Raw genomic sequence first — 12,579 nt, 5'->3', positions numbered from 1 at the left:
AAATAAAATTATTTGGGGAAATACTGAGATATACAAAGTTAAAGAGGTTTCTTTAAAGAAAGACTTCATGTAACTTTTACTATTTTTATATGCACTGTGGATTTCCAAAGGGGGCCTTTAGAACAAAATTATTTCAAAAATTAATTGAGCATAGAACTCATTTTCATGGAGCACCTCCTAGACTAGTTTTCCGTGGACTTCATAGTGGGAAATGATGACAGATAGCAAGGTGTTGGCCCTGCCCACCCCATAAGGATACCCTGCTCTACAACTTCACTTTTCATGCCTTTAAGCTCAGCCCAACAGAGATCCTAATTTACTGTACATTTATGGGATATCCTTCTCATCCCTCTTCACAGTTTTTATTTGGAACTACCTAACAAAATATTCTTCAGAAAGTAACTGCAGCTGATATAAGACCAAATAGATGCTGCTTTAAAACAAAAAAATAAAACATGACTTTTGCTCTTTGTCTATATTTAGCATTTCAATGCTTTCCTTTAAGAAGAGCTATCATTTGGCTATAGTAAATATTTTAGCAATAATTTGAGGAAAATTAATTTTAAGACTAAATTATTAACCTCATATTCAATATTCCCTTTCTAATTATCCCACAAATATGGGCTGTTTTTCAGTAATATACCTGAATTGGATGAACTTTCTCCTTTCTCTCCACTTACTAACTCTTGTTCCATAAGCATAATTTCATCAAAAAGTCTTCTAGGGCCTCCCTGGTGGCGCAGTGGTTGAGAGTCCGCCTGCCGATGCGGGGGATACGGGTTCGTGCCCCGATCTGGGAGGATCCCATATGCCGCGGAGCGGATGGGCCCGTGAACCATGGCCTCTGGGCCTGTGCGTCCGGAGCCTGTGCTCCGCAACGGGAGAGGCCACAACAGTGAGAGGCCCGCGTGCCGCAAAAAGAAAAAAAAAAAAAAAAAAAAAAAAGTCTTCTAGAACTTCTAGCTTGAAAATTCCCATAGTACTCTGTGCCTACTGCTATCAAATTATTTACCAGTCTTCATTGTAGTTGCCTGCTCTCCGGTCTTTCTTTTAACTGAATGTGCTTTGAACCATTAAATGCATAGTGCCTAGGATCTAGTCATTGCTTAATAATTGTTGAATAAATGAGTGAATTAATGAATGGGTCTTTTATGCATTTTGAATTTTAAAGTTTCATATAAAGTGGCTAAAAGAGGTTATAGAAAGATGAAATGATTCAGAAATACAATATGCATTTTTTACTTCTTGAACCATTTCCTCTGGAATTTTCTCTAACTAGTAAGTGTTCCAGAATTCAAGGATTTTTATTTAAAGGTTTTTTGGGGGTTTTTAAAACATCTTTATTGGAGTATAATTGCTTTACAATGGTGTGTTAGTTTCTGCTTTATAACAAAGTGAATCAGTTATACATATACATATGTTCCCGTATCTCTTCCCTCTTGCGTCTCCCTCCCTCCCACCCTCCCTATCCCACCCCTCTAGGTGGTCACGAACCACCTTATTTAAAGGTTTAATTTACAAATATGAAACAAGAAATTTCTCCCAGTTCTTCATCTCCCTTCATCCTTCTTTTTCCTAATTACTTTCTTTTCCTTCATCCCTTAAAATGAACAGACAGGCTGCTCCAAAGTTTTTGCCAATCTACTCATTGAACATTCTTACAGGCTAAGCAGCAATTGGAAATGAAATCCAACAGTTGTTTTACTGCTCTCTCATCAACTGGAGCAATAAAATGATTCCACGGGAGCATTTCTGCCACTAGAAATTGTGATAGTGTCCTTTTCCATTTCCTTTTACTTTCATAAATGATAACAGATGATTTCTTGTTTTTCTCTCTCCTCTTTCTTGTCTTCTTCTACATATGCCAGTGATGTCAAACTCCTTTAGCTGCAGAAACTTTCTTTAAAAGTATCTTATGTGTGTTTCTAGTTACAGAAAAGTAGAACTACTCTGGATGGCAACTGGGGAAGTGTAGTAGAGGGTGTGAACTCCCCTACCTTCTTGTTTTAAGCCTCCACAGTGGCCTCTGTGATGTATCCATGGAAGAATATTGCAAAACTACTGGGCTGAAAGTTTGCAGGGCTGAAAGAATGGAGGACACGATAGGTGACATTTAATTTAAAGTCTCCTCTTCTATAGAAGGGCTTGCCGGGTCCCATAGTTATGGCTAATTCTTCAGTAGTAATAATCAGTTGATATAATTTTTAAAGTCATTCAGTAAACTGAAAACACAGAATCACACTTCAGCTTGTTTGTTTTCTGAAGGATCTATAAGCTGTATTTTTTTCTGAAAATAAATATATATCTTTAGAAAAGGAAATAATAGAGGTCTAGATGATTTAGAGCGTTAATACAAATGAGACATAAATAAGTAAACCTCTAGTATAGTAATCTGAAACTTTCCCAGAACAATAACAACTAAAAATTGTCAACCTCTGACAGCTGTTTAATAGTTGATAGAAAATGTGGTAGGACTCCATCGAGTTTACATTATGCAGGTGTCCACATTAAAAAAAAATCATAATTGGCACTAATTAAGACCACTGTTGGCAGCTTCAACAAAAAGGCCAGACACTGAGTGGGCAGGAAGATCCGCCTGGCCTCTCAGCCCCAGACTTCCCAGCAGGTCACTGCCGAATTGCATTAACAAAGCTAAGTTCTTGCTCTTCTAACAAAAACTCAGTTTGCTATTACTAGCAAAATAAGCAATTCCAGTACATTTATTACATATATTAGAAGTTTTGGGCTCAGGATTATCTTTGATAATAAAAACGGGTACAAATATTATGCATCCTGTTTGTCCCCTATGAGAAGACAATGTAGCTGATCACTGGCACAAGTTCTGCACAGTTAACATCCACACAATTGACAGGAGAGGTAATTCTTATTAAGTGTGTGATGGACCTATATCAACTGATAACCATGAATTTTGTTTTTAGGACTTGATGCAAATACTTGTCTTATGGCCTTTATATTTCAATGTAATGTGTGAGTAATATTCCCCACCAGATCCAACTGTGATTTTTATCTTGTTTGCACATGCAAATAAAGTTGACAATTAAACTTACTGTCTTGGAATTCCCATCCTGAAGAGTATTTTTGTATTTTCCGTGATGATAAAATTGTAAGCAATGAAGATTCTCCTCTGTTGGGGAAGAGAGAAAGAGTGTGTCTGTGTAGGTCAATCAATGTGAAAAAAAGGTGGTTGGGGTTGGTTTCCAGTAAATGTACTTAGGAATTATTCAGTCTTACAGACCCACATTCAGTTTTGCATTCAGATGCAGGCCTGGGTTGAGGATGGGAGGAAAATAAAGCTCTGAAGTGGGGTACCTAATCATATGAAGGTTTGCAATTTTGTTAGGAATAATAGAGAAGCAATATTGAGAGAGCTGTGGGGTTAATGAACACGGATGTGGCTTTCATGTGCAAATTTCTTTTGATTAGATGAAACAACAATTCCCAGAGTTGGGACTGGTGTCCACACACCCAGGCCTGCATCTGCATGTAAATGGCTTCATTAGAGGCCAGATCTGTGTGCACTGATGAACTGTACAAGGCACTCAAAGAGTCTCCGCTTCATGGGCTGCTTTCTTGCTGTGTCTGTTTCCTGTTCAGAAAATAAGTGGTATAGTTCTCCTTTCTGCCAAGCTGTTTAAAAAAGAGATAGTTTGAGAACACAAAGGGGTGAGGGCAGCTGACTATTAACATATCTGTCCTCTTTTTCTTATTCTTACAGACTGCAGATTGGAAACATATCCTTTTATATTTCCAAGTAAAATTAAACTTCCTCAAATTTACCTGGCAGTTATCAAGGTTAATAGTTTTGTAGTTTGCCATTTATTCAGTGCTGACAGGAGAATGGCCCTTATGTTGGACAGGATATCACTGAATATACAAAGAACTTGCCTATCTGCTCATTCTACCTAGTTTGAACCAGACCTCTAAAACTCCCTGTGTTTTTACTTTATGATTCAGGACTTACCGCTAACTAGAAGTATCCTTTGTGAGAGAAAAGGATGCAAGATATTCTCAATATTTGATTAATGAAATCCTGAAGCATCATTAGTTTGGAATATTTCTAGGGAATTTTTATCAATAGTCAGTTAATTTATTAATTGAACTAATTTGCTTTCAGCTATAATCCATTTGTTTTAGATGGAGGTCATAGGTGCCTGGTTTTGGGCAGTGCTAACTTTGTGAGCTCTGAAGTAATAAGGACTCATATCATGTAATAGAAATAGTTGCCATGTTATTTCTATTCAAAAAATTTTAGCGGACCAATTTTAATAACTTTATTGAGGTTTAATTTACAAACTATAAAATGAATGTATTTTAAGTGCAGTGAAGAATTTTGCCAAATCTGTACACAATAGTCAAGATATAGAACATCCTATAACCCCAACAGATTTCCTTGTGCCGCTTCCTACTCAACCTTCCCTCATCCCCCACCTTGATGACCACTGATCTGCTTTTGATCAATATATTAGGTTTGACTTTCCTGTAGTTTTAAATAAATGGCATCACATATATTTTACATCTGACTTTTTTTCACAGCATAATGTTTTAAATATTCATCCACATTACTGTGTTTGTAGGATGTTGCTTTTTATTGCTGAGTTTTATTCACATGGATAAACTACAATTTGTTTGTTCATCTACCTGTTGATGTTCTTCGGGGCTGTTTCGAGTTTCTGGTTATAATGAATACAGCTGCTATAAACATTTGTGTACAAAGCTTTGTTTGGACTTTTATTTCTTTTGAGTAAATACCTGAAGGTGTAACTGCTGGTTCATATGGTAAGGTTATGCTAAACTTTATTAGAAACTTCTGAACTGTTTGTTAATGTAACTGTACCATTTTGCATTCTCACTAACAATGTTTAAGAATTCCATTCTTCCACATCCTAGCCAATATTTGATTTTAACAATCCTTTTAATTTTAGCTCTTCTAATGGTTGTGAAGTGATATTTCAATGTAATTTAAATTTACATTTCCCTGAGGATTAATGATGTTGAGTATCTTTTCCTGTGTATGTTGGCCATTAGTATACCTTCTTTTGTGAAGTTTGTTTATTTTTAATAGTTTTTTCCTACTTTAAATATTTTTGTATTCTTCTTATTGATGCATATGAGTTCTTTAAATATTCTGGATATAAGCTTATTTTCAGATATACATATTGTAAATATTTTTCCTAGTTAGTTTTATGCCTTTTAATTTTCCTAATCATGTCTTTCAAAGAGAATTTTTTTTAATTTCACAGAGCTCAATTTATTGTTTCTTTCATGTTATTGCTTCTTGTGAACTCTCTAGTACATATTTGTTTTCCCCAAGATCACAAAGATTTTCTTCTAGAAATTTTAAAGTTTTAACTTTTATGTTTAGGTCTAGATCCATTTCATTTTTGTGTGTTAAGTAAGATTTGAGTTTATTTTTCTTATACTGATATTTATTCTATCACTATTTTTTTTTGAAAAACGCTATCTTTTCACCATTGAATTGCCTTAGCTACATCAAAAATCAAGTAAATACATATTTGTTGACTTATTTCTATACTCTTTCTTCTGTTCCATTGATCTGTATCTCTGTCTTTAAGTCAGTATCACATTGTCTTGATTATTGTACCTTTAGAGTAAGTCTTGAAATCAAGCAATATACTTCTTTCATTTCTGTTCTTCTTTATGAAAATTTAAAAATTACTCTTGATTCTTTAAATTTTCTTATAAATTTTAGAGTCAGCTTATTAATTCTACCCAAAAAGACCTGCTCAAATTTTGATTATAATTGTATAGAATCTAGAGTTCACTTTTGGGATAATTAATATTTGACCATATTGAATATTCTTTCTGATATATCAACATGGTGTATCTCTCCACTTATTTAGATCTTAAATTTTTCTCAGCAATCCTTTATAGTTTTCAGTGTGCAAGTCTTACAAAATCTTTGCTAATTTACCCATAATATTTTATGGTTTTTGGATGCTGTTGTAGATGTTAGTTTTTAAATTTTGATTTCTATTTTTTTCTAGGATATAGAAATATAATCATTTTTGTATATTGATCTACTATTCTGCAAACTGACTAAACTCATTTATTAGTTCCTCTTTTATTGAAAGTGTTTTGAGTATTTTATTCTACTGTATGATTTTCGAATGGTTATCCTATGCCAGATGCTGTGCTAAGCAAGGAACAAACATTACTTCATTCAATACTTAGAACAATTCTTGAGATAGGTTCCGTTATTGTTTTTAACAGCTTTATTGAGGTATAATTGATATACAAAGAAATGCACATATTTAATGTGTACAATTTGATGAGTTTGGACATATGCAAACACTTGTGATACCATCTGCACAATCAAGGTAATAAACATACCTAATACTTCTCAGAGTTTCCTGATATGTTATATTTTTAAACAAATTTTGAAGTGCACAATACTGTATTGTTAACTAGACACTACTACATGGTACATGGTACTGCTGGTCTCTAGAACTGATTTATCTGGCATAACTGAAACTTCATACCCATTGAATAACACCTCCCTGTTTCTATCATCCACCAGCCCCTGGCACCACTATTGTTTTCTCTGCTTCTATGACTTTGACTGTTTTAGATACCTCATATAGGTAGAATCATGCAGTATTTATCCTTCTGTGACTGGTTTATTTCACTTAGCATAGGAAATGTTAGTGAGGTTGTATAGAAATTGGAACTTTTGTGTACTGTTGGTGGGAATGTAAAATGGTGCAGTAACTATGGAAAACAGATGGAGGTTCTTCAAAAAATTAAAAATAGAACTACCATATGTTCCAGCAATTCCTCTCTGGGTATATATCCAAAATAATTGATATCAGGATCTCGAAGAGATACCTGTGCTCTCATGTTCATTGTCTCACTATTCACAATAGCCAAGATACGGAAACAACCCAAGTGCCTATCAACAGGTAAGTGGATAAAGAAAATGTGGTATATATATAAAATGGAATATTAATCACTGCTAAAAAAGAGGAAAATTCTGCCATTTGCAACATCATTTAGTAGTTCTTAAATGATGTTTTTACTCTTAAATCAAACTTACATTCTTGAAATAAACTTCATGATGTAATAATACCGTTTTTACACATTGCTGGTTTTCATTTGCTTGTGTTTTGTGAAGGTTTTTTTTTTTGCATCTATACCTGTGAAGGTGTTGGAGTTTTATTTTCTTGTAATGTCTTTGATTTTGGTAGCAGGGTCATAATTTCCTTATAGAATTCACTGAGTTTTTTCTTTCTCCTCAGTTATCTGATAAAGTTTGTAGAGGAGTAATTCTTTCTTAAATATTTGATGAAATTGATTAGTACAGACAACTTGGCCTTGTCTTTTCTTTGTGGGCAAGTTTTTAACCAAAATTCATTCTCTTTACTAGATAAAGGAATACTCAGATTTTCAATTTCTTTCTGAACCACTTTGGTAATAAGCCTTTTAAGGAGTTATTCAATTTCATTTGAGGTTTTAAATTTATTGACATAGATTTTGCATAATTTGTATTATCTTTTTAATACCTGTAAGATGTGTAAAATCCTATCTTACTTTTCCAATATTGCTGTCTTTGTCTTCTCTCTTTCTCTTCTCTCTTTCTTTTTTTTTTTTTTTTTTTTTTTTGGATAACTCTAGCAAGAGATTTGCCAGTGCTATTGGCCTTTTCAAGGTTTCATTGTTTTTGTCCATCCTTTGTCTATTTTCTCTTATATTTATTTCCTCTTATATCTTCAATATTTTCTACCTTTTGCTTACTATGTGTTTGATTTGCTCTTTCTTTTTAGTTTATTCATGTGAAAACTTAGATCATTGATCTGAGACCCTTTTTTTCTAATCTAAGCATTTAAAATTAAGATGACATTTTTCCTATATACACTGCTTTAGCATCATCTTACACATTTTGAGATACTGTGTTTTCACCTTCATTCAGTACAAAATATTTTCTAATTTTCTTTTGCAATTTCTTCTTTGAACCATGAGTTATTTAGACTTGTGTTTTAAAATATCCAGATAGTAGGGGATTTTCTATATATTTTTCTGTTATTGAGTTCTATTTTGATTTCAGTTTGGTCAGAAAATATGCTCTTATGTTTTCAATCTTTTTAAATTTATTGAGACTTGTTTATGGTCTATCTTTATGAATGTTTCATATGTCCTTGGAACTAATGTGTATTCTGGTGATGTAAAGTGGAATATTCTATAATGTCAATTAGATTAAGTTGTAGACTGTGTTGTTCAGGCCCTCTATATGGCTTCTTATCTTCTGTCAAGAGTGTTATGGTCTCCAACTGAAAAGCAGATATTTATTTCTCCTTTTAGTTCTGTTATATTTTGCTTCAAGTATTTTGAAGATTTGTTACTGGGTACCTGTACTCTTAGAGCTTTTACATTGTCTTAATGAGTTGACCCTTTAATCCTTATGAGTTATCCCTTTTTATCCCTCATAATTTCCCTTTATTTGAAGTCTACTTTGCCTGATATTTACAGAATGCTTCCAACTTTCTTATGATTAATATTTTCAAGATCTATCTCTTTTCCAGATTTTACTTTTAAACTATCTATTTCTTTGTATTAAAAATGGCCTTCTCATAGAGAGCAAATAGGTCTTGCTTTTTTATCCAGTGTGTCAATCTTTCCCTTTAATTGGGGCATACAGATCATTTACATTTAATGTAAACATCAAATTTGTTAGATTCATATCTATGATCTATGTGTTTAAAAATTTTTCCCTTCCGGGCTTCCCTGGTGGCGCAGTGGTTGAGAGTCCGCCTGCCGATGCAGGGGACACGGGTTCGTGCCCCGATCCCGGAAGATCCCACATGCCGCGGAGCGGCTGGGCCCGCGAGCCATGGCCGCGGAGCCTGTGTGTCCGGAGCCTGTGCTCCGCAATGGGAGAGGCCACAGCAGTGAGAGGCCCGCGTACAACAACAACAACAAAAAAAAAAAAAAAAAAAATTTTCCCTTCTGTTTTACTATTTTTTCCTGTCCTATTTTGCATGAATTGAGGAATTCTTATTTTGCATTAATTGAGTAATTTTTGCATTAATTTTGCATTAATTGAGTAATTTTTTGTTTTCCCATTTGAACTCATTGATTGGTTTATTTACTATATCTCTTTTCAAAATTTTTTTAGGAGTTGCTCTACATTTTACAATATATGCATTTTAACTTACAACAGTCTACTTTCAAACAATATTATACCACTTTACATATAAGAACAGTTTTCTTTTATAATTTAAGCAAGTGAATTGACATTCTCATAAGAAAGGTTTAATATAAGGTGACATTCAGGTTTTGTGTGACAGGTCCAGAATATTGGATTTGAAATCCATATCTCAACCTATTGCTGCTTGCCTATTTTTCATAGAAAGCACATTACTGCCATCCTGAAGATATATGCTTTTGGTCTCAAGGGTACTGGAATAAGAAAGCAAGGATGTAATGACATAGACTTTTCAAGGAACATAAGACAATTAGATGATAAGGTTAAGAACATGGGGGGTGCGTTTTTTTATATCCATGCTCCTACAGAGCACAGCACAGGGTCAGATCAGGTTCATTTATAGTTCTGAAAATCTATTTGGTTGTAAGATGAATATCTGACTTAAAGGATGGTTAGCATAACACCATTACATTGTCCAGAGTGACTTCGCTACATCTTTTGGGGCAGGGTCATCAGACTTATTATAATTTCATGTATCTGAACATATTTTTGTGAGGAGGGAGGTTAAACTTCTTGGGTAAAGGGTTTTAAAATCTTTTCATATAAGGCTATCTTATATACTCCTTTGAATTTAGATTATTTATTCTTCTATGATGCCAGAAGGCACCATGAGCCTGAGTGATTTTTGGAAGGCGTAAAAAGTCAGAGTGGTCTCTGTCTCTTTTTCTGCTTTTTCCTGAGGCCCTTGGAAAGCCATGAGTATTAGGAAAAATTTTGGAAGTAGGAGAAATCTCAAAGGCAAGAAGATGAATTAGAATATTGTAAAGAAAATTTCTTGTACTGTATGTCTATGTATTTTCTTTTCAAAGATATTACTTTTTTTTCTAAAATTAGATGCTGTTTTTGATACAGCTTTGTGAAACCTGCCTTGTTCTAATTTTGATTAGTTTTCGTTAAATTTAATGTTAAACTTTTTACTTTTTTGAGAAAGCAAGTGAAAAACAACCACATTTCCAAGACTTGTTTTTGTTAACTTTCACAAATTGTGAATTAAGATATTATTTCCAAGAGTTGTGATCATCAGTTATTTCTACTGTTAGAAGAAGAAAGGTGACATATATTTATTACATATCTAAATAATTATTTTTATATTCAGTTCTCCATTACAGAAGTAAAACTATCTGTTTTCATCTTTCTTTAAAGATTATATGTCCTTATCAATTTATTTTTAATTCAATACATGTGCTTTAATAAATGCCATTATTTTTGTTTTAAAATGGAATTATCATAAGGAGAAGTTCTTTTTAACATTTTAAGAAATAAATTTAACTCCTAGAAGTATTTCTTTTCAGGGCCTCATTGATGGCTGTATTCAATACCATTTCTTCAGAGTATTTATTCACTCCAGAGGAGTTCTTTTGAGGAAGTAGATCAAGTCACATAGAAATTTTCTTCCTTCTCTGACTGTAAGCTGCCAGTGACCCTTCAGAACTCTTGGTCTCAGTGAATCATCACTTGAGAGATAGGTAAACTTTCTTCTGGAACTTCATTAAGGCACATTAATTTCATTTGAAGTTTTTTTTTTTTTTTTTTTAGATGTTGGGGGTAGGAGTTTATTAATTAATTAATTTATTTTTGCTGTGTTGCGTCTTCGTTTCTGTGTGAGGGCTTTCTCTAGTTGTGGCAAGCGGGGGCCACTCTTCATCGCAGTGTGCGGACCTCTTACTATCGCGGCCTCTCCTGTTGCAGAGCACAGGCTCTGGACTCGCAGGCTCAGTAGTTGTGGCACACGGGCCTAGTTGCTCCGCGGCATGTGGGATCTTCCCAGGCCAGGGCACGAACCCGTGTCCCCTGCATTGGCAGGCAGATTCTCAACCACTGCGCCACCAGGGAAGCCCCTCATTTGAAGTTTTTATCAGAAATTTGAATCTACTATATTCTTTGATTTTCATATATTACAATTTAGTAAATCATTCAATTTATTGAAAATCTATAATGAACAAGGTCCCAGGGTGATAAAAGGATGAAAGAAACATGGTTTCTGCCCACTTCAGGCTTGATTTGAATAGGGGAGCTACTATAGACTGAATGTTTGTGTGTCCCCCCAAATTCATATGTTGAAATCTTAATCCTCATTATGATGGTATTTGGAGATGGGACCTTTGGGATGCAATTAAGTCATGATGGTAGATTCCTCATAATGGGATTAGTGCCCTTATAAGAAGAGACATGTGAGAGCTCTTTCTCTCTTTCTCTTTTGACCATGTGAGGATACAATGAGAAAGTGGCCATCTGCAAGACAGGAAGTGGGCTCTCACCAGACACCAAGTCTGATAGTGCCTTTATCTTAGATTTCCCAGCCTCCAGAACTGTGAGAAATAAATGTTTGTTGTTTAAACCACCCAATCTATGGTATTTATTATAGTAGCCCAAAATGATTAAGACAGGAGCTAAGACATAAATATGGAGAATGCAGTGTTTTTTGTAGAGATATGGAAGCAGGAGAAAGAAGCTTTGGATGGTAGATTGAGCAGAATCCTAATGACAGCAGGGTTTTGATTGACACTTTGGCTGGAAGAACAGTTTGTGAGTTATGGCATTATGAATACAAGCATGCTGGTAGAAATACAGCTCATATTCTAGCAATGGCTCGCAGTTTAGTTCATTTTGGTGATATTAGGTGTCTGAAGTAGAGAAGCAGGGGTTAAAGCTGAAAAGCTGTACTCACAAGATATTGGTTTCAGAAGGTGATTGCAAGATTATGTAGTCTAACCTAATTTTATAAATGAGGAAAATGAGGGACACAATTGTTTGGTGTCCAGTGTGTAGCTCAGATTTTCTTGAATTCCATTTTGCCTCTTCAGAGAGTGCTATCTAGGGGTCATACTCCAGAGAGCCCTAATCACCTTGCCATGTGTTCACATTTGATTGGGTAAAAAGTGGTAATTACTAAAGATTTTTTTTTGTGTGTGTGTGTGTGTGGTACGCGGGCCTCTCACTGCTGCGGCCTCTCCCGTTGCGGAGCACAGCCTCCGGACGTGCAGGCTCAGCGGCCATGGCTCACGGGCCCAGCCGCTCCGCAGCACGTGGGATCTTCCCGGACCGGGGCACGAACCTGTGTCCCCTTCATCGGCAGGCGGACTCCCAACCACTGTGCCACCAGGGAAGCCCACTAAAGATTTTTGAGGAGGAAAGTAACATGATCAGAGTCATGCTGAGGACAATTCCTCTGACAGCTCTCTGGAAGATGGATTAGGGTAGAGAGAGCCTGAGGGTGGGAAATAAGTTATGAGTTTATTTAACAGCCCAGAAGAGTAAAAAGAGTCTACACTATAATGATAACAGTAATACAAAAGATGGGAATATATATTTATACAGATACATTCTTTGCTTAGTGT

Source organism: Mesoplodon densirostris, chromosome 4, assembly GCF_025265405.1.
Source record: "Mesoplodon densirostris isolate mMesDen1 chromosome 4, mMesDen1 primary haplotype, whole genome shotgun sequence".
In the NCBI taxonomy this organism is placed as follows: Eukaryota; Metazoa; Chordata; class Mammalia; order Artiodactyla; family Ziphiidae; genus Mesoplodon; species Mesoplodon densirostris.
Note: the sequence above shows the minus strand (reverse complement) of the source record.